The 22,622-nt window shown below is 40.4% G+C and overlaps 1 long non-coding RNA gene across 1 annotated transcript; it reads left to right on the forward strand.

Annotated features, from left to right (window-relative positions):
* Positions 1-227: 227 nt before the first annotated feature.
* LOC129135753 (uncharacterized) lies at positions 228-22,389 on the forward strand. The gene is made up of 2 exons (XR_008536801.2): positions 228-318; positions 21,749-22,389. It is a non-coding gene; the product is annotated as an uncharacterized LOC129135753 (long non-coding RNA).
* Positions 22,390-22,622: the final 233 nt, after the last annotated feature.

The raw sequence follows: 22,622 nt of genomic DNA on the forward strand, positions 1-22,622 counted from the left end.
TAGTAACACAATCTTCCTTAGCAGGACTTTATGTTCATGTAGGCAAAGACAGTTTTTCAACTCTCACAAGAGAGACTGAAATATAATATTTTTTTAAAAGGACTGGAAAGACAAGCATGTGGACAGAAAGAGAAACATCTATGCAGTGTATTAAACAAGATAGAAATGTCCAGGGCTCAGCAATGAATAATTTCTTAAAGTAAGACGGAATTTTTTTTCATTCAACAGGTCTGTTGGCTTTAAAACTATATCCTTTCCTTCAGTCTTGCATGCAAGTAACCATACTGATTGAAAACTGCTGTTGAAGAGCACAAAAAGGTATAAAAGTTAATTATTTCAGAGAGTGAGACATTTATTTTGGAAAAAGGTTGGTATTAGTTTTTTGTTGTTGTTGTTGTTTTGTTTTTTTGTTTGAGACGGAGTCTCGCTCTGTCGCCGAGGCTGGAGTGCAGTGGCGCAATCTCGGCTCACTGCAAGCTCCGCCTCCCAGGTTCACACCATTCTCCTGCCTCAGCCTCCCAAGTAGCTGGGACTACAGGAGCCCGCCACCACGCCCGGCTAATTTTTTTGTATTTTTAGCAGAGACAGGGTTTCACCATGTTAGCCAGGATGGTCTTGATCTCCTGGCCTCGTGATCCTCCTGCCTCGGCCTCCCAAAGTGCTGGGATTACAGGCGTGAGCCACCGCGCCCGGCTGCTATTCGTTTTTCATCATGTGGGTTATTTACCTCTTAGGATAAAAAAAATTGGGAAGTGATTTAATACTTAATCTACAAATCGGTCAGAGGTGTTTCCAGAGTTCAACGGCATCTGATAACATTAACTGAGGGCCAGAAATGCGGAGAAAAAAAAAATCCCTCTTGATTAATTAAGAGGAAATTGAATCACAAGGAAAGAAAACTATTACAAACAAAGATTTCAATCTGAGCCTGAAATTTCTGGCATTCCTCCCAGCAATGCAGATTCACTGCAGCCTGTTTGGTTCTTATCAGAATCTCTTCATCCCACTTGGAAGGTCTTAGGAAAAAATAGAGTTCCTCTAAGACACCCATACGCTTAGCCCAGAATCAGGATAATTTATAGCTTTCAACGGGATTTTCCTGCTTGCCTGTCCACACCTGCCCAAGATTCAGTCCTGATAGAGGGAGAAGAAAGGGAAACAGCAAATGTTAACAGTCTTTCACGTATTAACCGGCATTGCAGTCAGCTACTGGGGTTTGGGGATGTCAGCAGATGGTCTTGGCTGAAAAACAGGAGCAGCTTCTAAAAGAACCTAGTCATTCCTTCTGAGATTTAGCCTCCATGGCAACTGCAGTCCTTCATTCATCACTCTACAGAAGAGAGTGTAAAATCGTTTTCCTCCTCACGCGTGCTTTGGGCCTTTCTTCCCTAAAGCAAGGTCTGTATGCTACCTCCCATACATCTTTGATTACTATAGAAATGTTACGTTCATTGTCTCAATCGAAATTCAAATTCTTGGGAGTTCTAGATTTTCCTGTTTCATTTATGTTAGAAATGAAAATAAAACCTCAAAGACAAAAATAAAATGAATTAAGTGTTTTACAATGGGAGCTTCCTAGGAAACCTTGAGATTTGAAACTGTTTGTGAAGATGCAGACTTGATTAATGAAATCATTATCGCCTAAGAAATCTGTCATAAGTGAGAAAGTATCTTGAAAATAGTATTTGTTATTTTTTGATCATATGAATAGTAGAAAGAGGAAGGAGAGGTATTTATATATTTTTCTGCATGATACACTTAGAAGTTAGGTAGAGCCAACCCTCATAGCCAGCTGTATAATCTGATTAAAGAGACTTTAGGAACCTACATTTGCTCAAAGCTATATGAAACAATCGCTTTTTTTTTTTTTTGAGATGGAGTTTCACTCTTTTGCCCAGGCTAAAGTGAAGTGCCATGGTCTTGGCTCACTGCAACCTCCGCCCCCTGGGTTCAAGTGATTCTCCTGCCTCAGCCTCCTGAGTAGCTGGGATTACAGGCATGCTCCACCACACCTGGCAAATTTTGTATTTTTAGTAGTGACGGGGTTTTGCCATATTGGCCAGGCTGGTCTCAAACTCCTGATCTCAGGTGATCCAGCTGCCTGGGCCTCCCAAAGTGCTGGGATTACAGACGTGAGCCACCACACCAGGCCACAATAGCTGCTTTTTTAAGTTGTTTTATTGTGTATATTTGAAGTTTACAACATGATTTTATGGAATACATGTATAATAAATAGCAAAATAATTACTATAAGAAAGCAAGGTAACATATTTATCATCTCACATAGTTGCTTCTTTGATAAGAGCAGCTAAAATCTACTTTAAAATTTCTAATGCACTTTTATTAACTATAGTGCTCTGTTGTACATTAAATCTCTAGATTTGTTAATCCTACATATCTGCTACATTGTATCCGTTGACCTATGTTTTCCCATTTCATCCCCCAACCCAACTCTTGTAACCACTATTTTATACTCTATATATTTGACCATTTAAAAAAAATCATGCAAGATTTTTCTTTCTGTGTCTGGCTTATTTTGCTTAACAAAATGTCCTTCTTGTCCATCCATGTTGTGCCAAATAGCAGGATGCCATTCTTTTTTCTGGCTGAATAATATTCCATTCTTTCTTTATATATAGACACACACATATACATATACACACACATATATATACACACATACATCTATATAATATGTATATTATATGTTATATATATGCATACACACATATATACGTATTCCACATTTTCTTTATCCATTTATCCATCTACAGACATGTATGTTGTATCCATATTTTGGGTATTGTGAAAAATACCACTATAAATATGGGATTGCAGATATCTTTATGAGGTAGTGATTTCATTCCCTTTGGGTATAGGCTCAAAAGAGGGATTGTGGGATCATATATAGTTCTATTTTTAATTTCTTTAGGAACCTCCATACTGTTTTCCATAATGACTGCAACACCCTACATTTTCACCAACAATGTACTTTTCTCCACATCATTGCCAACATCTATTATCTCTTGACTTTTCAATAATAGTCATCCTAATGGATATGAAGTGATATCTCATAGTGGTTTTGGTTTGCATCTCCTGGATGATTATTGATGTTGAGCACATTTTCATATACCTACTGTCCATTTTTATATTTTCTTTGGATAAATATTTCTTTAGGTCCTTTGTCTATTTTTTAATGAAGTTATTTGTCTTTCTGCTATTAACTTGTGTTTTATTTATACTTTTAAAATACTTAACTCTTTATCAGATATGTAATTTACAGATTTTTTAACAGATATTTTTCCCAATTCATAGGTTGCCCTTTTGTTTTGTTGTTTCCTTTGCTGTGCAGCTTTTTAGTTTGATATAGTTCCATTTATTTATGTTTGATTTTGTAGCCTGAGCTTTTAGTATAATATATTTAAAAAATCATTGCCAAGGCCAGTCAATGTCCAGGTGCTTTATTCCTATGTTCACTTCTAGGAATTTTATGCTTTTAGGTCTTACATTTAGGTCTTTCATCCACTTTCAGTTGGTTTTTGTGTATGGTATAAGATAAGGGTCCAATTTTATTCTTTTGCATGTGGAAATCCAACTTTCCCAGCACCATTTATTAAAGAGACTACCCTTTCCCCATTGTGTCTTCTTGATGCCCTTGTCAAAAATTTGTTGGCTGTATATATTCATGTTTATTTCTGAGCTCTCTATTCTGTTTTTTTGGTCTGTGTTTCTGTTTTATGCCAATACCATACTGTTTTGATTACTATAGCCTTGTGGTATAATTCTTATTCAGGAAGTGTGATGCCTCCAACTTTGTTTTTCTTTCTCAGTATAGCTTTGGCTGTTTGGGTTTTTTTTTTTTTTATGGTTCCTTAAAAATATTAGGATTGTTGGCCAGGCGCAGAGGCTCATGCCTGTAATCCCAGCACTTTGGGAGGCCAAGGCAGGCGGATCACGAGGTCAGGAGATTGAGACTATCCTGGCTAACATGGTGAAACCCCATCTCAACTAAAAATACAAAAAATTAGCTGGGCATGGTGACAGGCACCTGTAGTCCCAGCTACTCAGGAGGCTGAGGCAGGAGAATGGCGTGAACCCGGGAGGTGGAGTTTGCAGTGAGCCGAGATTGTGCCACTGCACTCCAGCCTGGGTGATAGAGTGAGACTCCATCTCAAAATATATATATATATATATATATATATATATATATATATATATATATATATTAGGATTGTTGTGTCCACTTCTGTGAATAATGTCATTGGAATTTTAAAACTGATTGCATTGAATCTGTGAATAATGTCATTGGAATTTTAAAACTGATTGCATTGAATTATTCTTGGGATAGTATGGACATTTTAACAATCCTACTTCTTCTGGTCTGTGAACATGGGATATCTTTACACTTAGCTGTGTATTCTTCAATTTCTTTTATCAGTGTTTTATAGTTTTCATTGTAAAAATCTTACACCTGCTTTGTTTAAATTTATTTCACGTATTTTTATGCTATCATAAGTGGGATTGTTTTTCTTGATTTCTTTTTCAGCTAGGTTATTTGTGTATAGATACCTAAAAATTTTTATATGCTGATTTTGTATTCTGCAACTACTGAATTCATTTATTAGTTCTAACAGTTTTTTTATACGAAACTTTGGTGGTTTTCTACCTATAGGATAATATCATCTGCAAACAGAGATTACTTCTTTTTAAATTTGAGTGCCTTTTCCTTTTTTTTTTTTCTTGTCTGATTGTTCTTGCTAGTACTTTCAGTACTATGTTGAATAGAAGTGGTGACAGTGGGCATCCGTGCCTTGTACTGGATCTTAGTGGAAAAGCTTTCACTTGTTCCTTGTTGATTACAATGTTAGCTGTGGATTTTTCTTTTTCTTTCTTTTTTTTTTTTTTTTTGATGGAGTCTCGCTCTGTTGCCCAGGCTGGAGTGCAGTGGAGCGATCTCGGCTCACTGCAAGCTCCGCCTCCCAGGTTCACGCCATTCTCCTGCCTCAGCCTCCCAAGTAGCTGGGACTACAGGTGCCCGCCACTATGCCCAGCTGATTTTTTATATTTTTAGTAGGGATGGGGTTTCACCGTGTTAGCCGGGATGGTCTCGATCTCCTGACCTCGTGACCCACCCACCTCCCCTCCCAAAGTGCTGGGATTACAGGTGTGAGCCACCGTGCCCGGCCAGCTGTGGATTTTTCTTAAACGGCCATTATTATGTTGAGAAACTTTCCTTCTATACTTAAACTGTTAAGAATTTTTATCAAGAAAAGATCATGAGCTTTGTCAAATGCTTTTTCTGCGTCAATTGAGACAATACTGTGGTATTGTTCATTCTGTTAATGTGATGTATCTTTGATTTGCATGTTTAACCAGCCTTGAATGCCAGAGATTAATCCCACTTGATCATGATGTGTAATCTTTTTGATGTGTTGTTGAATTCTCTTTGCTAATATTTTTAGAGAAAGAATAATTTTATTAATCCTTTTTATGTGAGGTCCTTAAACAAATAAGTCCCTTACTTGTTTGGACTTATTTGTTTGGTAAACTGGTAACTTGCTTAGTTTCACACAGTTGGTCATGAAAATACTTTAATAGAGTAAAAAAGAGCTTCTTATTGCAGTGGAATTTACCATGCTCAATGTTCGTGGAATGTATACAATGGGTGAAGACTGATGGTAAACAATGTGGGATAGGGTATAAAGATGAACAAAAGAGAATCTACTTTCATGATTTTTCCCAATCTAGCCAGGAGAACACATACATACAACTACCTTTAATAGTTAGGAGAGAGCTCCATTAGAAATATCACAAAAAAAGTTACAAAGGCATGAAGATATCTGGTATACCTAGAGACTTTCTAATGGTCTACAGTAGGCATCACAAACTCAAATGTCAGGCAGGTCACTTAAAGATGCGAAGTGAGTTGGGTTGGAGCCACAATAGGGTGTGGTGAGAATTGTGGACAACTTATAAAATAATGTTTCAAAGAAGTAAGAGATCTGTATTTTCGCTTGAGTGCTCCCATTCCTTAAATGATAAGACTTGTGTGCACACACACACTGGTATTGGGTGAACCAAAACAACGTAGCATGTCTTTGGGTTGGATCCTGCTTGTGTGCTCCCAGTTTATGACCTTTGGAGAACATAGTGTTTTTGGGGTAAGGACAAGGGGCCAGAGAGTGGTAAGAGATACCTCTAAGGAGGTAAGTTGGAGCTATTTTGTGAGGATCTTGCTAAGAAATCGGTGCTTTATCAAGTAGGGCTCATTGAATCCCTCAAGGATCTTAAGCCTGGATGTGGTATCAATTTGTGTTATCAAATGATCAATCTAGAACCAGCAAAAAAAAGTTTGGATTTGAGAAAGATAAGACTAGGATAGGAAGATTATGTATAGGGATTACTAAAATAATCTTGGAAAGAAACAAATGAAGGTCTGAAAGAAGAGATCTGAGAGCCATTGAGAATAACACCAAAATGACATAGAAACTGACAAGTCGCCATGAGTGAGGGCAGTGAGGAGTGATCCAGAAGCTTCTGAGTTAAGTGACAGCAGGGAGAGGGCAGTGGAAGAGCAGGATTTGTGGTGAGAGGGAAAAGTTTTCATTTTGAGTTGGGGAATCTCTGGGACTTGCATGTGGAGCTGTTAAGTAGCAAGATTAATCAGGAACCTGGACCACGTGGTCAGGCAGAACCAGGTGAAAATCCAGGCTCTGCTGGTTAGCACAGTGACCCGGGGTGTATTATTTAACTTCTCTAAGGTTCTGTTTCTTCCTCTGTAAAATGAGTATTAGCACAGCACCTAGCTCACAGGGCCTGTGTGAAGATTAAATAAGTTAACACGTGTAAAGCACTTAGCTCCATGCCTGGCAGATGTTAATTCTTGATATGCGGTTACTATTAATATTTTAATGTTGAGTCATGGGAGTTAGCAAACAGACTCCTTAAATTCTCTTTGACCAAGGACAGGGGTGAGTCTTCAGGTAGGAAGGTCATGTATGGTCACCTGTAGAGACTGGAGGCTGCAAGGGAAAACTTATTTTTAGTGTTTTATTTTAAGGTAATTTATGGTGTGGCTTTTAAGGTTATGTGTAAAAGGTTTCTCTCCGCCTGGTGGATAAGGTCAGATGAGGTCTCAATTACTTGGGAGTGTTGCACACAGACTCTCTCCTGGAGCCTTGTGGAATATAGAGCTCAGCGGTTTCCAATCACTGGGGATCACTGAGAATTTGAGATCTTAAATCACATTAGGATCACTTGTGGCACTTTCAAAACTACAGATGGTAAAATGCTGTCTCTGGAGACGAGTCCTGCGTGGGATCCTGGCACCAGCTTGATCTAAGCATAGCATCAGGGTTGAGAACCATGGTTCCAGCTGCTGGAGTGCTGTGGGTCTAGCAGACACTTGACTTGCAGGTTTCAAGAGTGTAACACGATGTGGGTTCAGGAAGATTGATTTTGCATTCTGGATATTCTTCTAGAAGGTGTCTACCCTTGGAAGAGTTATTTAACTTCTCTGATAGTTGATGGACTTGTCTGAAAATAGTAGTAACATTAACCTCCTCCTGGCAACATGTAGCTATCAGGTTTATATGAGCCCAAGTCTGTGACGACATTAGCCTGGTGCTTAATACACCATACAGGAGCATCACAGGGAAGCTGTTAATATTGTTATTTATACTATTATTGAGGGTAATGATGCCACTTTGTAAATAAATGACCTAGATTCATAGACAACATACTAAACTTCAGTATGAATAATGCATTTAAACTTTTATGTTATAAACAATAGCAATTTACATACATTGTCAGAGCCTAAAGAACATTTCAGGGAACAAATGCCACAGGATCCCATGGTCTAGTAAACGATACTCACATTAACTTAATTCAGGAAATGAACACATAATCGCCTGGCAAACCTAATTTAATCTGAAAAATGGTGCCTCAGAAACTGGTCTTGCAATTATGATTCAAACTCACTTCTCTTTGAGTAGCAGTTGCTAAGCCTTCGCTACGTTAGTAACACTAAGTTGGTTCAATTAATGCCCAATTAACTCCACACTGCACTAACTTAAACGTGTATCTCATAATACTGAGGAACACCTTAAACCTAAGCTACCCTGACTTCTGACTTCTTTTCTCATTGAGTTGCACAGCAAAACACAGCCATGTGGTACCACATCCTTCATGCCCACACACACAGCTGAATGTGACTAGAGAAACACATGGAAATTTGCTGTCTCACTTTACAATTTTTGACCTCCAACTCAGACGCTGCTCAGCTCTCTGCTGTATTTCCCTTGTCCCTTCATTCTTCCAGTGTCCTGAGTGACTATTTAATGTTTTCCTTTCTCTAAATGGTCAATGCTTCTTCCACCATCGTCACTCCAGCTAGTGAGTTTGCTGTCCATTTGACATAGAGCCAAGAGTACCCTTGAACTCCCACTCTGAAGTCTACCCGCCTTCCTGCATGTGTCCATGCACCCTGCCTTTGGCCCTGATGTTATGAATGAGTGGTCAGATCTCTGATGAAGGCCATCATCTCTATTGGCACATCCTCTCACCCCGTCATGATACTGCTGTATTAGGTATTTTTTGCTCTCTTTCATCACAATTTCAACCTCTCTGTATCTTTTCCATCAGACAAAAATACTGCAATTTCTTTCATCTTAAAAAATACACTCCCTTGACCCCATGGTCCATCCCATTCCTCTCCCCCCACCCCACAGCAGCAAACTCCTAGGAAGAATTGTGTGTACTGCCCACTTCAGTTTTTTTCTCCCATTTCCTCTTGAACCCAGTCCAAACACGTTTTACCTTCATGATTCACTAAAATTCCTTTTGTTCTATCAGCAATACCTTCCACATTGCTAAATCTAATGATCAATTATTGGTCCTAAATTTACTTGTCCTATCAGCAGTATTGGACACATTAGAACACTCACCTTTTATTTTTTTATTATATTTTAAGTTCTGGGGTACATGTGCAGAGCATGCAGTTTTGTTACATAGGTATACATGTGCCATGGTTGTTTGCTGCACCCATCAACCCGTCACCTACATTAGGTATTTCTCCTAATGTTATCCATCCCCTAGCCCCCCACCCCCCAACAGGCCCCAGTGTGTGATGTTCCTCTCCCTGTGTCCATGTGTTCTCATTGTTAAACTCCCACTTATGAGTGAGAACATGCGGGAACACTCACCTTTTCTATAAGTGTTTTCTTCACTTGGTTTCTGGGTCAAAACTCTCTCTCTGGCTTTCTTCCTACATCACTGGATGCTCCTTCTCAGCCTCCTTTGTCGTTACTTGCTCTCTTCAACTTCTTAACATTGGAGTGTGCAGGGCTTAGCCTGGGTTTTCTTCATTGCTCAATCTGTACTCCCTTCCTTGGTGGGGTCAGGCTTTAAATACCATCTTATGATGACAATTCCCACACATGTATCCCCAATCTGACCTGTCCCTTATACTTCAGGCTTGTATACTAAACAACTTGCTAGGTATCTCTGTAGGATATCTGTCGAATGTCTAGCTCAACCCTAATGTGCAAAAAAGTGAACTCTCAATCTTCTTTCCAGCTTGAGCTTTTCATAGCATTCTCCTTTTCAGCCTGGAGTCAACTTTGTTCTGCCCATTGCTCAGGCCAAAAATCTTGAAAAAATATTTGACTCCTTTTTTTCTAACGTATCTCACATACAGTCCACTATATCCTGGATCTACCTTGAAATGCTTCTCACCATCTTTACCACCATTAACCGTCTTCCACCGCACCCACCCTGGCCGTCCATGGCTCAAGGCACATCAAGCCTTGCATGGATTATTGCACAGTCTACTTAACTAGTCTCCCTGCTTCCACTCTTATCCAGACAGGATGCTTTCAAAATTAGCCAGATTATGTAAAACATTGTCAGATCAGATTATTTGTTCAAAACCTTTCTATGGCTTTCATTTCAAGTAAAGGCCAAAACCCTCATAATGTAAAATCCTACAACTCCCTCCCCTTGTTAGCTTCCTGACTACCTCTGCTGTCACCTCCTCTACCCCATTATTTGTCCTGCCCCAGTCATACTGATCTCCAAGTTGGCACCTGCTTCAGGACTTCTGCACTAGCCCCTTAACCTCCTTATTCCCCACCAGACTTGCTGCCCTTGCTCCTGCATATTCAAAAGACTTCTTAAAATCTTTTTCTAAACAAGGGAAGTTCTCCTCTTAGGAGGAATGCTTCCTTTTCTGTAGAATAGGGTGTTGGGGGTGGAATTGTGCCTTCTTTTATTTTGTCTATCTGCAATGGAGACTGAGGAAGGACATACAGTGTGGTTTGAGGATGGAGAGTCACACAGCTAGGATTAGATTGTTGAGAAACATGAATACCCTGACAAGAAATGTAGGTTTTCACCTGCAGAATGGCAGGATGAGCATAGAATTTTAATAAACTCACTTTGCTGATGGTGTAGAGTTTGATTCAGGAATGGTGTGTGGGCTAGAGTAGAAGCTGAGATAAGAATTAGGAAGTGATAGCAACAACCTGGCTAGGAGATAATTAGAACCTGCTCTAAAATTGTAGCAGTAAAGTTAGAAAGGAGGACATAAGTCCTGCAGGTGAAACTAAGAGAGGATTGATATGAACTATTCACAGTTAGATGTCAGATATGAAAGAAATGAAGGCATTTGGGATGAGTATGTGCATCCTGGCCTGGTTTTCTAGGTAAATGGTGGTTTTAGTCATAAAGAATAAACATACAAAGGGTAGGGGCAAGCTTGGGGATTAGACAAAATATTAGATCACATTTTGGACATATTGACTCAGAGGTACCTGTAGGACATCCACGGGAAATTATCCAGTATACAGATATTGAAGCTAAGGAAAAAGATCTAAGCTATTACATAGATTAGGGCATCATTTAGGATCAGAATGACTAAGTCATGCCAAGTCATATGCCAACAAGAGTTACAGAGGGGCCAGGCGCAGTGGCTCACGCCTGTAATCCCAGCACTTTGGGAGGCTGAGGCGGGTGGATCACCTGAGGTCAGGAGTTCAAGACCAGCCATGGCCAACATGGTGAAACCCCCTCTCTACTAAAAATACAAAAATTAGCCAGGCATGGTGGTGGGAGCCTATAATGCCAGCTACCTGGGAGGCTGAGGTAGGAGAACTGCTTGAACCCGGGAGGTGGAGGTTGCGGAAAGCAGGAGATTGTGCCACTGCACTCCAGCCTGGATGACAGAGAGAGACTCTGTCAAAAAAAAAAAATATATATATGTATATATATATATATGTGTGTATATATGTGTATATATATATGTGTATATATATATGTGTGTGTGTATATATGTGTGTGTGTGTGTATATATGTGTGTGTGTGTGTGTGTGTGTGTGTATAGAGAGAGAGAGAGAGAGAGAGAGAGAGAAGAGTTACGGAGGGATCAAACCCAGGCACTCTGGCTCCAGGGTCAGGGCTGTTGAGAACTGTGCTCTAACACAAATTCCTTCCTTCCTCCTTGCTCCCCACCCCCACTTTGAAGGGCAGAACTTTACAAGCTTGTGACATCACTCCCTAAACAAGCTTCTTACAGGGATCTAAATATAGAGTTTCTCAGCAGTGACTTTCTATTTGATTCCGTAAAATTTTCCTTTCCTTAATAGCCAAGAGTCTTGCAAAAGTAGTCTACATTCCTCAATTTATCACCTCCTGCTCACCCTTCAACTCACTCCATTAAAAATTCTGGTTTCTGCCTATAAACTCAATTTAGTCAAAGTCATACAGAAAGTCATTGCCAAATCCAAGAAAGATTTGTAGTTCTCACTTATTTTAACTGTTTATAGTACAGTGTTGGATTTTTTTAAAAATATTTATTTATTTACTTATTTTTGAGATGGAGTCTCGCTCTGTCACCCAGGCTGGAGTGCAGTGGCACATCTCGGCTCACTGCAAGCTCTGCCTCCTGGGTTCATGCCATTCTTCTGCCTCAGCCTCCCAAGTAGCTGGGACTACAGGCGCCTGCCACCACGCCTGGCTAATTTTTTGTATTTTTTTTAGTAGAGACGGGGTTTCACCATGTTAGCCAGGACGGTCTTGATCTCCTGACCTCATGATCCGCCCACCTCGGCCTCCCAAAGTGCTCGGATTACAGGCGTGAGCCACTGCGCCCGGCCCAGTGTTGGATATTTTTGTACACATCCTTTTCTACACACTCGTGTGTGTGTTTATATGTGTGTATCGAGGGAGAAGGAGTCATGATAGAAATAGAAAGTTTAGAAAACCAGAAGGAAATGGCAAATCATAATTACGCCACACTCATGCAGCTCGTGCATAAACATGTATATTTCATATCTGGTTACAATCTACTCCCAATCCTGAAACTGATTGTGCTAGAAGTATTACTTTCAGTTCATTTTGAAAAGTAGTTGAGATAACCCATTAAACATCGATTTGTATACCAGATTTCTCTCCTTTTCTGGAAACCATCCAAAGGTAATAAGTAGAATTTTTAAAAACTCTCAAATTCCAATTTCAGTAAAATAGGACACAGATAATCTGCAGACTCTAACAACGACCACTAAAACTATAATCTGCAGATTCTAACAATGACCACTAAAACTAACTGAGACCTGGTTAGATTTCATCTAGAAGGAAGTCAAAAGGAATACTTAGAAGTCCTGGAAGTGATGGATTTTGCAAAAACACATTTTCTAAGAGGAAGAGGTCCACCCTCTAGTGAAAAAGCTACATGGCTTGTTTGCTACAGTGAGTGAAGAAATCTGGTGGCAAGACTCGAATAAAAATTCTCCTGGACTTCAACTTTGAAAAGCAGTGGATTTGAAGATGCAGAGGCAGTAAAATCACACAATGCATGACATGGATGTGCCATCTTTGAAGAAAAGCTGTCTGTGTGGTTGCATTGGAAGGTTATTTAGAGTTTGACACCTGGAAGCTACTCTGGTCCTTCTTCCTTCCCCATAGGAACTTATTTAAATGGCTAGTCCAGAAAAATTTAACTCATTCAATGATGAATACTTTTTTTCAGAGTATAATATCAACCCAAGACACTCTAAAAAAACTAAAGCCAAAAGAATAAACCAAAAAATTAAAATTAAAAAAGAGAATTTAGCTGAATAGTAGGGTAGAAAAGGAGAATGTAGAAAATATCATTCATATATTTCACAAAATCATTTAGAAGATAGAATGAAAGGAATGAACCATTTACAATATCAGCAATAAAAATAAAATACCTATGAATGAACTCACTAGAAAATATTCAAAAACTATATGAAGAATACTTTGAAAGATACTAAATTCAATCAAACAAAGAAAAGATAAAGCCATAATCTTGGATAGGAGAATTCTACATAGTTGAAACACGATTTCTCTCTGTGGTAAGTTTAACTTTATTCCAATGAAAAGTATCAATTTTTTCTTTCTTTAGAAAGAGACAAACTGATACTAAAGGTTGTATAAAAAAATGAAACAACCAAAAATAGTCAAGAAAACATTTAAAAGGAAGAAAGCTAAAATATTAAATAGTATTGTATCGACATATGAACAGACAAACAGAAAATAGAACAAGATAGGAAATAAATAAAGCCAATGACATACTAATAACATCATATGTTATAGGGGTGTCATCAGAAATCAGTAGGGAAAATAAACCACTCAAAAAATGGTCACAGACAAAAGCCAGAGAGCCACCTAGGGGAATAGTTGGATTCATCTTTCACATCGTATATGAGAATACATTCTAAATAGATCAAAGACTTAAATGTAAAATCTGAAATCATAAACGTACTAGAAGAAAATGATAAAATTGCTTTTTAAATTTGGGGTGTGTATAATCTTTTAAAATATGACTAAAAATCCAGAAGCCATAAAAAAAGGTAAATGTTACTATGTCTTAAAAATCTGTAAGGCAAAAAAAATTATTTTAAAAAGTCAAAAGATAACACACAGGAAAAAAAATTTATAATTCATAAAACAGAATAATCTCTATCGTATATAGAAAGCACATAGATATTGATGAGAAAAACACCAACTTCCCAATTGCTTGCCCAGTTATATTGGGAAAAAATAGTAAAAGTTTATTGGAAAAGAAATAAAAATGGCTTTTAAATACATGAAAACTGTTGACTGTTATTCAAAATAAGACAAATGAAAATTTAAAATTACATGGGATTATCATTTTTTTTCTAATCATAATGGCTAGAAACCCCACAAATTTTTGTTTGACATCATAGTCCATTGGCAACCTGTGAGAAAACAGGAACTCTCCATTGCTTTGGGGAGACAGACATTAGTAAAACCCCACAGAAGGCAATTTGGCAATATTTGTCAAAATGATTTATTCATATGTCTTTGACCAAGAAATTCCTCTTCTGGGAAGTTATCCAAGGGATTTAAATGATATTTATACACAGTTAGGCATTACAACATTTCTCGAAATAATGAAAACAACCTAAATTCTATCATATGGAAAAGGTGAAATGAATTACTGCATAGCTACCCAAATAGGTTATGCAGGAATACAAAAATAAATAAATACATAAACTTTCTGATAAAGTTATTGGATAAAAAGCTCTAAGATACATTAAATGAGAAAAGCAAGATCTATATAATATACAGTCTTTCAAATTGAAAATAAGGGAAAATAAGAATATATGTTTGAATTTGTGGACAAGTCCATAAAGAAACCCTGGGAGGACTCAGAAACATCTAAATATAGAGGTTGTTGGGAAAGATACTTTCTTGGCTAATTTCTTTCACTTCTTTTAGCCTTTGGAAAAATCTTCCCTTCTCAAAGAGGATTTCCTTGGCTAGCTGCCCAGTTGAATGTGAAGGCCATGAGGACTATTGCTTTTGTCTGTTTTATTCCCTGGTATGTCCCAAGCACCAACAATAGTACACACAGTAGACACTCCAATATGCGTTCAATGAATGAATAGGTAAGGGAGTGGGAAACTTCACTGCATACTTTTGTATATTTTAATAATAAATTTTTTTGAAAAGTAAATTAAAAGTAAAACCAAAAAGTGAATAGTAGTAGATGTATTCCCACTTTTTTCCCATTTCAGTATTTGTTGAAATCAGTCTCCATTTCGATGTTTATGTTTTGATTAAACAGGGGCCGAAAATGTTTGGTGGCTCTGACCTTCCCGGGGCCAGCTTCACATGCCCCTAAAGGACGGAGGGCCTCCTGGCCTTCTTCACAGTTCTGTAGAAGAGCCACATGGATGTTTGCCACCTGATCTGGCTCCTTTACAATAATTTGACTTGCTTCATTCTTCTCTGTATGTTCCTAGATGATTGCAGGCCTGCGGTCTCCACAGTCTTCACTCACCAGTGTTCCTGCTATTTCAAGTCGACAAACATTCATTGAGATTCATGTTGGTGTCATGAATGTTAGAGGCACAAAGGTGAATGTTATGTCATCTGTGCCGTCTCAGGGCTTGCAATTCAGGAGGACAGGCACAAATAATAATTACAGGGGACTGTTGGAGTTCACCTAAAGATTTTTTTTTCTCAAGTCTTTGTAAGGTTATGTGTTGCTTAATGACAGGGGTATGTTCTAAGAAATGCATCGGTAGGTGATTTTGTCATTGTACAAACATCATAGACTATGCTTACACAAACCTAGCTGGTATAGCCTACTATACATCCAGGCTAGACAGTATAGTCTATTGCTCCCAGGCTACAAACCTGTACAGCATGTTACTGCACTGAATACCATAGCAATTATAACAGAAGGGTAAGTATTTGTGCATCGAAACATATCTAAACATAGAAAAGGTATAGTAAAAATACAGAATAAAAGATTAAAAATGGTACACTAGATAAAGCACTTACAATGACTATACGTTGCTCTGGGTGAGTCAGTGAGTGAGGGTGAGTGAATGTGAAGGCCTAAGACATTACTGTCCATTCCTGTAGACTTTATAAAACCTGGACACTTAGGCTACACTAAATGGATTAAATAATAGTTTTCTGCAATAATAAATTAACCTTAGATTACTGTAACTGTTTTACTTTATAAACCTTTTATATATACATTTTTTTTGAGACGGAGTCTTGCTCTGTCACCCAAGCTGGAGTGCAGTGGCGTGATCTTGTCTCACTGCAAGCCCCACCACCCAGGTTCATGCCATTCTCCTGCCTCAGCCTCCCGAGTAGCTGGGACTACAGGCGCCCACCACCACGCCTGGCTAATTTCTTTTTGTATTTTTAGTACAGATGGGGTTTCACTGTGTTAGCCAGCATAGTCTCGATCTCCTGACCTCGTTATCCACCTGCCTTGGCCTCCCAAATTGCTGGGATTACCGGTGTGAGCCACTGCGCCCCGGCTAAACCTTTTATTTATTTAGCCTTTTGGACTCTTTTGTAGTAAGGCTTAGTTTAAAACACAAACACATTGTACAGCTGTGCAAAAATATTTTTTCTTTATGTCCTTATTCTATAAACTTTTTCTATTTTGAATTTTTTTAATTTTTTGAACTTTTTTGTTAAAATGAGGACACAGACATCCACATTAGCCTAGGCTTACACAGGGTCAGGATCATCATATCATTGCCTTTTACCTCTGCACCTTGTCCCACTAGAAGGTGTTCAGGGTCAATAACACACACGGAGCTGTCATCTCCTATAATAATGCCTTCTTTTGGAATACCTTCTGAAGACCTGCATAAGTCTGTTTTACAGTTAACTTTTTAAAAAATAAGTAGAGGGAGCACATTCTAAAATATTAGGTTGGTGCAAAAGTAATTGCTGTTTTTACCCTTAGTGGCAAAAAAATGCAATTACTTTTGCACCAATCCAATAGCAATACAAAGTATATTATAGTAAATATATAAACAAGTAACATAGTCGTTTATTATCATTATCAAGTATTATATACCCTAGAGAATTGTATGTGCTAGACTTTTATAGAACTGGCAGCTCAGTTGGTTTCTTCACACCAGCACCATCTCAAACACATGAGTACCGTGTTGTTCTGTGATGTTGCTGAGAGGTGAAGCCAACTGGACTTCCTGGGTCGAGTGGGGACTTGGAGAACTTTTCTGTCTAGCTAGAGGATTGTAAACACACCAATTAGCACTCTGTAAAAACACACCAATCAGCACTCTGTGTCTAGCTAAAGGATTGTAAATGCACCAATCAGCACTCTGTAAAAACACACCAATCAGCACTCTGTGTCTAGCTAAAGGATACACCAATCAGCACTCTGTAAAATGGACCAATCAGCACTCTGTAAAATGGACCAATCAGCAGGACGTGGGAGTGGACAGATAAGGGACTAAAAGCTGGCCACCCCAGCCAGCAGCAGCAACCCGCTTGGGTCCCCTTCCATGCTGTGGAAGCTTTGTTCTTTTGCTGTTCACAGTAAATCTTGCTGTTGCTCACTCTTTTGTTCTGTACCACCTTTAAGAGCTGTAACACTCACCGTTACATGAAGGTCCATGGTTTCATTCTTGAAGTCAGCAAGACCAAGAACCCACTGGAAGGAACCAACTCTGGACATATCTTGGCAACCCAGATGGGACTATTGCCAAGGAATGAGTACCATCGGACCCCTTTTGCTTGCTATTCTGTCCTATTTTTCCTTAGAATTTGGGGGCTAAATACTGGGCACCTGTCGGCCAGTTGAAAGCAAATAGTGCAGCCACTGGACTAAAGACGCAGGTGTCAGGCTTTCTGGGAAAGGACTCTCTAACAACCCCTGACTCTTCAGAGTTGGGAGCGTTGGTTTGCCTGGAACCAGCTTACACTTTTCCTGTACTTCTGGGCTAAGCCAAGGGTTGACAGAGAGGAAAACCATTCAGCTCTGGAGTCCCGACAAAAAGTTCGTTGACCCTGTAGCCATGAGTGGAACTCTCAAAGTCATGTCACCCAAGTGAGACTCGTCCATCTATCATATCTATCCTGACCCTTGCCTCCTGGGTCCTAATGCCTGTCAGACAAGTTCTTCCTGCCTCCCTTCTCCAAGGCTAGTCCCGCTTCTAAAAACCACTCCCTGTCTCTGGTGCTTTTCTAATTTATCCTATAAGAATGATTTCTAGTATAAACTTCAGGACTCTGTTGCCTTCTTTAGGCACCCAGGCTCACCAGGCAGAGAGACATAATTTTTTCCCAAAGTCCCGTTGGTGGGGGGGACAATCTGGAATTTTAGGATCCCTCCTCAGACTAACAGGTCTAACAAAAGCTATTCCTGAAGCTAAGATATGGGGAGCCTCAGAAATGATATCCTTCCTATTCATATGATGAGAAGTGAGGACAAAAGGCATCACTCTTCCAACCCTGGAGATCCCTTCCCTCCCTCAGGGTATGGCCCTCCACTTCATTTTTGGGGCATAACATCTTTATAGGACAGGAGTAAGGTCCCAATACTAACAGGACTCTAACAGGTTTTCGAGAATGCATCTGTAAGGGCCAAAAAATCCGACCTTCCTCGGTCCTCTTTGTGGTCTAAGAGGAAAATTAGGGTTTTTGCTGCTGCGTCGGTGAATGCAACTATTCCAATCAGCAGGGTCCAGGGACCATTGCGGGTTCTTGGGCAAGAGGAGTTTCTGCTGCTGCATCAGTGAGCACAACTACTCCGATTGGCAGGGTCCAGTGACCATTGCGGGTTCTTGGGCAACAGGGGTTTCTGCTGCTGCATTGGTGAGCACAACTATTCTGATCAGCAGGGTCCAAGGACTGTTGCAGGTTCCCATGAAATGCATCCTAAACAATTAGGACCCATTTGACCTGCAAACCCTGAAAAAGAAGTGGCTCATTTTTTTCTGCACTATGGCCTGGCCCCAGTATTCTCTCTCTGATAGGGAAAAATGGCCACCTAAGGAAGTATAAATTACAATACTATCCTGCAGCTTGACCTTTTCTGTAAGAAGGAAGGCAAATGGAATAAAATACCTTATGTCCAAGCTTTCTTTTCCTTGAAGGAGAATCCACAGCTATGCAAAGCTTGCAATTTATATCCCACAAGAGGACCTCTCAACTTACCCCCATATCCTAGCATCCCTATAGCTCCCCTTCCTATTAATGACAAGCCTCTTCTAATCTCCCCCACCTGGAAGGAAACAAGCAAAGAAATCTCTATGGGACCACAAAAACCCCCGGGCTATTGGTTATGTCCCCTTCAAGCTGTAGGGGGAGGGGAATTTGGCCCAACCTGGGTACATGTCCCCTTCTCCCTCTCTGATTTAAAGCAGATCAAGGCAGACCTGGGAAAGTTTTCAGATGATCCTGATAGGTATGTAGATGTCCTACAGGGTCTAGGGCAAACCTTCAACCTCACTTGGAGAGATGTCATGCTATTGTTAGCTCAAACCCTGGCCTTTCATGAAGAGAATGTGGCTTTAGTTGCAGCCCGAGAGTTTGGAGATACCTGGTATCTTAGTCAAGTAAATGATAGAATGACAGCCGAAGAAAGGGACAAATTCCCTAGCGGTCAGCAAGCCATCCCCAGTATGGATCCCCACTGGGATCTAGACTCAGATCTTGGAGACTGGAGTCATAAACATCTGCTCACCTGTGTTCTAGAAGGACTAGGGAGAATTAGGAAAAAGCCCATGAATTAGTCAATGATGTCCACCATATCTCAGGGAAAGGAAGAAAATCCTTCTGCCTTCCTCAAGCGGCTACAGGAGGCCTTAAGAAAATACACTCCCCTGTCACCCAACTCACTCAAGGGTCAATTGATCCTAAAAGATAAGTTTATTATCCAATCAGCTGCAGATATCAGGAGAAAGCTTGAAAAGCAACCCCTGGGCCCTGAACAAAATCTGGAGGCATTATTAAACCTGGCAACCTTGGTGTTCTATAATAGGGAACAAGAGGAATAGGCTGAAAAGGAAAAGTGAGATCAGAGAAAGGCTGCAGCCTTAGTCATGGCCCTCAGACAAACAAACTTTGGTGGTTCAGAGAGGACAGAAAATGGAGCAGGCCAATCACCCAGTAGGGCTTGTTACCAGTGTGGTTTGCAAGAACACCTTAAAAAAGATTATCCAACAAGAAACAAGCCGCCCCCTTGCCCATGTCCGCTATGCCGAGGCAATCACTGGAAGGTGCACTGCCCCAGAGGACAAAGGTTCTCTGGGCCAGAAGCCACCAACCAGATGATCCAACAACAGGACTGAGGGTGCCCAGGGCAAGCGCCAGCTCATGTCATCACTCTCACTGAGTCCTGGGTATGTTTAACTGTTGAGGGCCAGGAAGTTGACTTCCTCTTGGACAGTGAAGTGGCTTTCTCAGTGTTAATCTCCTGTCCTGGATGACAGTCCTCAAGGTCCGTTACCATCTGAGGAATCCTGGGACAGCCTGTAACCAGGTATTTCTCTCACCTCCTCAGTTGTAATTGGGAGACTTTGCTCTTTTCACATGCCTTTCTTGTTATGCCTGAAAGTCCTATACCCTTATATTAGGGAGGGACATATTAGCCAAACTGGAGCCATTATCTACTTGAATATGGGGAACAAGTTACCCATTTGTAGTCCACTGCTTGAGGAGGGAATCAACCCTGAAGTCTGGGCTTTGGAAGGACAATTCGGAAGCGCAAAAAGTGCCTGTCCAGTCCAAATCAGGCTGAAACACCCCACCACTTTTCCTTATCAAAGGCAATATCCCTTAAGGCCTGAAGCTCATAAAGGATTACAGGATATCGTTAGACATTTCAAAGCTCAAGCCTTAGTAAGAAAATGCAGCAGTCCCTGCAACACCCCAATTCTAGGAGTACAAAAACCAAACGGTCAGTGGAGATTAGTGCAAGATCTTAGATTCATCACCTCCTCCCTACTTAACAAACAGTCCAGGTTTTCTAATGGCAAATATACTCCCTGCATGACCATTCACCCTTCGACCCCCTGCAGCAGCACCCCCACCACTAGTGAATTCCTTCTCATCCCCTCTTTCACTCACACTCTCGAATGGTTCCTAGTAGATACAAAACGGTTTTTTCTCCAGTGGGAAAATAGAACACAGGGAGCCACTCAGTTTGCTCCCAATACCCCTTTCCAGCCGCTCACCGGAACTACCTTAACAAGTACTCTAGGAGTATGGGAAAATGAAAACAACAAACTCACATACCTTTTTAACACATACAACTGGTTCTGTCTACCCAGTCAAGGCATATTTTTCTTATGGGGAACGTCAACCTATATCTGCCTCCCTACTAACTGGACAGGCACCTGCACCTTAGTCTTCCTAAGTCCCAACATTAACATTGCCCCAGGAAATCAAACCCTATCAGTGCCCCTCAAAGCTCAAGTCTGTCAGCACAGAGCCATACAACTAATACCCCTACTTACAGGGTTAGGAATGGCTACTGCTACAGGAACTGGAATAGTCAGTTTATCTGCTTCATTATCCTACTACCGCAAACCCTCAAAGGATTTCTCAGACAGTTTGCAAGAAATAATGAAATCTATCCTTACTCTACAATCCCAAATAGACTCTTTGGCAGCAGTGACTCTCCAAAATCACTGAGGCCTAGACCTCCTCACTGCTGAGAAAGGCAGACTCTGCACCTTCTTAGGGGGAGAGTGTTCTTTTTACACTAACCAGTCAGGGATACACCAATCAGAGATGCCACCTGGCATTTACAGGAAAAGGCTTCTGAAATCAGACAATGGCTTTCAAACTCTTATACCAACCTCTGGAGTTGGGCGACATGGCTTCTCCCCTTTCTAGGTCCTGTGACAGCCATCTTGCTATTACTCACCTTCGGGCCCTGTATTTTTAACCTCCTTGTCAAATTTGTTTCCTCTAGGATTGAGGCCATCAAGCTACAGATGGTCTTACAAATGGAACCCCAAACGAGCTCAACTAACAACTTCTACCGAGGACCCCTGGACCAACCAGCTGGCCCTTTGACTGGCCTAAAGAGTTCCCCTCTGGAGGACACTACAACTGCAGGGCCCCTTCTTCACCCCTATCCAGCAGAAAGTAGCTAGAGCAGTCATCGCCCAATTCCCAACAGCAGTTGGGGTGTCCTGTTTAGAGGGGGGATTGAGAGGTGAAGCCAGCTGGACTTCCTGGGTCGAGTGGGGACTTGGAGAACTTTTCTTTATAGCTAGAAGATTGTAAACATACCAATCAGTGCTCTGTGTCTAGCTAAAGAATTGTAAATGCACCAATCAGCACTCTAAAAACACACCAATCAGTGCTCTGTGTCTAGCTAAAGTATGGTAAATGCACCAGTCAGCACTCTATAAAATGGACCAGTCAGCACTCTGTAAAATGGACCAATCAGCACTCTGTAAAATGGACCAATCAGCAGGACATGGACATGGACAAATAAGGGAATAAAAGCTGGCCACCCCAGCCAGCAGCAGCAACCTGCTCGGGTCCCCTTCCACGCTGTGGAAGCTTTGTTTTCTCACTCTTCACAATAAATCTTGCTGTTGCTCACTCTTTGGTTCTGTGCCACCTTTAAGAGCTGTAACACTCACCACGAAGGTCTGTGGCTTCATTCTTGAAGTCAGCAAGACCAAGAACCCACCAGAAGGAACCAACTCCAGACATATTGCAATGGTTAGGATATCACTAGGTGACAGGAAATGTTCGGATCCATTCTAATCTCATGAGACCATGGTCTTATATGTGGTCAGTCAGTGATGGAAACAGGAGGTGCATGACGATAT

Source organism: Pan troglodytes, chromosome 7 (genome assembly GCF_028858775.2).
Source record: "Pan troglodytes isolate AG18354 chromosome 7, NHGRI_mPanTro3-v2.0_pri, whole genome shotgun sequence".
In the NCBI taxonomy this organism is placed as follows: domain Eukaryota; kingdom Metazoa; phylum Chordata; class Mammalia; order Primates; family Hominidae; genus Pan; species Pan troglodytes.